Source organism: Pyxicephalus adspersus, chromosome 3 (genome assembly GCF_032062135.1).
Source record: "Pyxicephalus adspersus chromosome 3, UCB_Pads_2.0, whole genome shotgun sequence".
NCBI classification, from domain to species: domain Eukaryota; kingdom Metazoa; phylum Chordata; class Amphibia; order Anura; family Pyxicephalidae; genus Pyxicephalus; species Pyxicephalus adspersus.
In genome coordinates this window covers 90155201-90160638 of record NC_092860.1, presented here as the reverse complement: position 1 = coordinate 90160638, position 5438 = coordinate 90155201, and the positions used below count along the sequence as shown (strand labels likewise).

Below are 5438 nucleotides of genomic sequence, written 5' to 3'. Positions count from 1 at the left end.
GGCTTTTCAGAAGGTGTAGTCCGCAAAGTCAGCTACCATGTTTCACTCAGAGCAGGCTTCTATTTAAAGCAGTCTTCAGGGATCCCCTGTTATATTTCTATATTCACAGCTCACAGTATATTACTGTGGTGGTCAGTAGAAGAATGCCTTTTACATTGCTAGGCTTTGAGAAGACTGCCATCCTTACAGATAGCCAAAAAGATTATTGGTATCTGAGCTGAGAATCACAAATTGCTCATTACTTGTGGAACCCCTAGCAAAATCTGGAGGAACCCTGCTTGAAAAATACTGTTTTAAAATCTCTTTTTTAAATGCAGCAGGTAGTTTACACTTTGTTAAAGATTTGCTTTGCTGTGTATGGCTGTATGTACAGTGCTCGTTCAGTCCTTTGTCCTTGGAAAGGATCTTTCCTAAATATTGAATGTATACGCTATTACTTTTTTTTCTTAAACATTAGTTTACAAAATAAATAAAAAGCTAAGGTACATTTAATATTTTCTGTTTACTTTCTTAGACCAACAAATGTTTTTTTACAACATGCCTTTTAAGAAAAAGGTAGCTTTGGCAAAGGAAGAAATAAAAACATAGAGGAAATGAAGACAGAGCAGATACTAAATTAAACATCTTCATTCTGAGCTTCATTTTTCACATTTGGTGGTACATTTGTAGTTCTTTTATTGCTATGGTATACACACTAATTACAATAATTTTAACTCCTTAGGACGTCTGTATTTTGCCTTCAGGTAGTATATAGTTTAGCCAAGGATTTATAAACAACTGGAACAAAAAACACAGAAATTTTAGCTTATGTATCAAATAGCTGTACATCATACACCTTCACAGGATTTACAGATATGTTATAAAAAGGACATGATGTCTCAAGTCAGCAGTTTCAATTTACAAGTTAACATTCAGAGAACTGTATAAAATTAACAATTCATTTCGTACATATTTTATATATGTTGGTTTTAAGTATAACCATGGGTTAATTACCCCTAGGCTGAGCACTCACACGCAGCATGGCTGTAGGGTAAAAGTGTAACAGTAGCATTCTAATTGCTAAGAGAGATATTTTTTTATGACAAAAAAGAAGACAGTACAAAAAGTTAAAAAATGTGCCTCCTTCGGTGCTAAGACAACTGAACCCCCTCAAATTGCTTAAAATTGTGGCAGTAGTTTGCAAGAGGTAAGAATGTGTCCTATTAAATGTGCAAAAATCAGTTCACTGTTTATTTGTTAAAGCCTTTTTCTAGCATTTAGGATCATACTTGAACTTTGTAAATGCTTTTTAACTTTCTGCTAAATGCCAGCAAAATGCTGTAGACCAGCGTTTCTCAAACTTTTAATTTGGGGGGCTTAGGGAACCCCCTAACAATAATTACAATCCACAGCTGTCATTACATTAATGTAGTGGTCAGTGTGAAGAATGCTTCATACATTTGCTAGCTATTGCACTCAAAATGCACCTGCATTCAGGGCACCACAGAAGTCATGCCAGAAATGTGGTGTATTTTTGTGTGCTGGATTAAAAAACAATGTTCTTATTATTTTATAAACTAATAATTGGAACCCAATATAATAAAGATGAATAAAGGCAGATACTGTTTGATCTCAAACGCACCGAGCAACCCCTGGGCGCTACTATCTTCAGCCTTCTTCTGGGTACATCACCCAATCTCCCACTGCGCAGGTAAGTGCCAATCTTATTGTGCATGCGTGAGATCAGCTATCTTTCCCCTTCTGTGCATTCTCAATATCGGACATTGGCAGATGGGGCACCCAACAGCCTCCTGAAATGTGTGATGTAGGTATTGTGGGAGGCTCTGCGTTCCCATTCAGTCTTGATCGCCTTTTTTTTCTTCAAAACAGCATGTTGCAGTTTAAAAAAAAAGGAATACTATTTTTGGCTGTAATGGCAGAGCTCTCATCCTGCATTTTCTGTATGTTTTATTGTACCACTAAAACACAGATGCACCCATCCGAAGAAGGTAAGAAGGTTTATCTTTAATAAAGTTAATTCAAAATGTATGTATTGTATGCCTGTCATGTATTTAAGTTGTTTCAATTATTTTTATTGCAGAAGTAATGAGGTCAAAGTGCGGCAACGTAGGATATTATCAAATGAAAGTGCATGATTATTGATACATAAACACATGTTTTGGTATTGGTACATGTTCCGCATGGCGGTGCACAGCTTTCAATACCTTTTTCCCATTAGCTTACCTATCATCGGAAAGGACCAGCAGGATTTGTCTCTTAGACAATAAGTCTTTTGATGCTGCTATAGGCTTTCTTATAGAAATTATTTGGAAGGCTTTACATTTCTGCATATACTGTAAGGTGCCACTATGTACACCAGGCCCTATGGGTTAGACCTCTGATGTCTCCATAACAAGAACTTGTTACCTGTACTATAATATCATGTAAGAGGCTTAATAATATCCTTGCGTGATGCCAATAAAGTTAAGTTTGAACATTTTTTAAATAAATGTTTTAAACATTTTAAAAGACCCTACTAACATGCATATATGAATGTTATAAAAACCTTCTGGTATTTATGAAAGCCTGGTCATAGGTGAAATAGGGCCTAAGTTATAATAGCACTATGATCTGATGATCTCACTGAACAATTTGCTGTGTCAATTGCTATGACACAGGTGATAGTTTCAAAGTTTTAAAAACTTTTAAAAAATCTATTACAGGTTTGCTGGACCACAATGGTCTATCTTCTCCAGTCTTGAAGAACTTTGCTAAAAATCAGTCCCAATGTGTGTACCACCAACAACTCTAGACCTACCACCTAGATTTTTAGAATAAAAAATAAGGAAGCCTTCATTTCAGTGTCTCTGACATTTGTTTTGTAGATTAATTTCCCCACAATACCTACAGCTACAGCCATGACTTTAAGATATTGTTTTTTAATGCTTTTACTGCTTGTTTTGAACATGTTATAATGTTGATGCAAGCAGCCTGGACATAAGTACAATATAAACCTCCAGCTCTATTAAACTTGTAGATCCTGAAGTTTCCCTGCACTGTTCTGCCACCAAATATTACAGTTAACATTTGCAAAGGTCAAAATGACCATCCTGAACTGGGTATTATTTTGCAAAATATAATAGGACATTGGCAGACTTCACAGAAACGTGTTTGCCCCTTGTGTTTGCAATGCGCTGCTTTGCCTAAAGACAGTGTGATTTAAACCTAGAGGATGCAGATGGAAAATTCTAATATGACTGTATAGATTGGAAGACTGTGGTTGCAAATTAACCAGAAAAGACAAAAGCTTTGACATTTTGCTCCCTTAAAAAATGTGCTGAGACAAGTGATTTCAGGTGGTTAGCTGGCTCAACTCCTGAAAAAAATGAAGGCGTGGAATACAATAGTTGATGTCCACATCAATAGCAATTTACTTACCTCGGCAGTTTATGTTACAAGATACCTACGTAAGGAAAATATGTGAATATCATGTGATCAATCTTGTCTTTTTTATAAGCAGGCTTTCAAAGAGACAGGAAAGCATTGACAGAGGAACAGGTGAGACATGACACATACGTATGTGTGATTACCTACTTATCTACATAGCACATGTACAGGACCAGCCTTGCAAATATTTAGTTAGATGTCTGTAAAATGAGCACCTTACAAAACACACTTATGTGAAGATATACTTAATTTTGCAAATATATATAGCTTACCTAATAATTTTTACATTTTAAAGAAGAAAGCTACATTTGTTTTTGTTTTTTTAATTTGTTTAATGAAGAAAAACTACACAATACAAAATATACTTGAGTGAGTTTTTAGAGAAACATTTAAAAGGTTTTCATTCTTCGATTGGCTGTTGTTCTATACAAATATTTCTTAGGAACAATAGAGGTACCCAAATTCTAAACTTGAGGCCCACGTTTATCTTGATTTGGTGGAACACATTTCTATGTTTAAATAGGTTTAAAATGATCTTTCCTGTCCTTATAAGCCAATTAAATGTTCTCTTTGGTTTTTCTGGTCCAGGTTAGAAATTGAGTCTATTTTTGAATCTAGATCCACTTGGGTTTTCTACATAGAACAGAATTAGAGAACTATAGAAAAATGGCCAAAGTTGTCTACAAACTATTCCTTATCCTATACCCAAGTCTACTTCATACTTGTTGTATCTCATGAATCTTACTGGATAAGAATTTAGGCTTTCCTTTGCTACTTTTTTGGTCAGTCCTGGGTGCATCTGTCAAATTTAAGGGAATGACATAGTGCTGCGTTATAATTCAGAATCTAAATTGTAATTGCTGCTTCTAATGACTACTAATCAGCAATGAGAAATCAATAAGTCACAAGCCTTTTTATTTAGAATGCTAACATTTTAGCAAACATTTTAGTAAAGTTGTGCTGGGACTGTTAATGTTAGTTTATTACGATGCTTGCTAGTTAAACCTGCTCTACAGTGCACAAATTCTTATTACAAGATGCATTCATGGTTCATCAATCAGTGAACTGTGGGAGAGATCCACTTTGTACTGCATGGTACCATAAAGTAATGTATATTATTGGGTAGTGCACGAAAGAATTAGAATGTTGGGGTTTACTGCTATCTGCTGCTCTGTTAGAGGGATTTACCCTTACTTTCTCACTTCAAAACAAACTTTTCCCCAGACAGGAAATGACTCTCCAACATCAGGCATTAAAAATGTTTTCTTTTTTTTTTCATTAAGTAAAAGAATAATTTAACCCCTGTAATTTTTTTCCTGTTGTAAATGTTTCCTTAACTTTATCTCCAGTAATGAAGTTAAGGGAAATTACTGTAACAGAGCCCTCTTTGATACACTTTAAAGTGTGACTAAACCCCGCGTTACACCCCGTTCCCTGTTCTCTCTCAGGGCCATTTTCTTCTTTCTTTGCTTCCTCCTTGCAATCTTCAGCCATCTTGACTGGCCAGGTCAGGATGACATAACTCCCACGCAGTTCATTTATTCCTGGCAAAGGGGGCTGGGAATGCTGGGTATTCTACAACCAAAGCCGATGCTGTGCATACCTAGCTCAGCTTTTTTGCCAGGGACCCGGAGTGATCAGGCAAGTAAGAGAGATTATTACAGAAGGGACCTGCCTGATCATGGGTTCATATAATGGAACTTTAGTTCTGCTTTATTCCTGTAATCAACACACTTTTTTCTAGAGGTAAATTATTATATTAATAATATAGACACCAACAAACTAAGGAAAGCATTCTAATATATTGAAATAGTTAACTGGTGCCTATTCACACATTTTATTGTAAGTCTCTTTTACAGCAATACATTTCTGTCATTATCCAGCAAAGCACAGCAAAGCAGCTTATTAGAATGTTTTCAGAACTATTCGGCCATTGTGCATGACATAATCACATAATCTTAGTAATATAGTTGTTTAAAAAAATACAACTTTCTCGCCTGCATGCCGAGTAC

The 5438-nt window shown here is 35.6% G+C and overlaps 1 protein-coding gene across 1 annotated transcript in view; it reads right to left on the bottom strand.

The window, feature by feature from the left end:
* The window catches only part of NFKB1 (nuclear factor kappa B subunit 1), a 142669-nt gene that overhangs the window by 99663 nt on the left and 37568 nt on the right, over positions 1–5438 (bottom strand). The window lies entirely within an intron of this gene.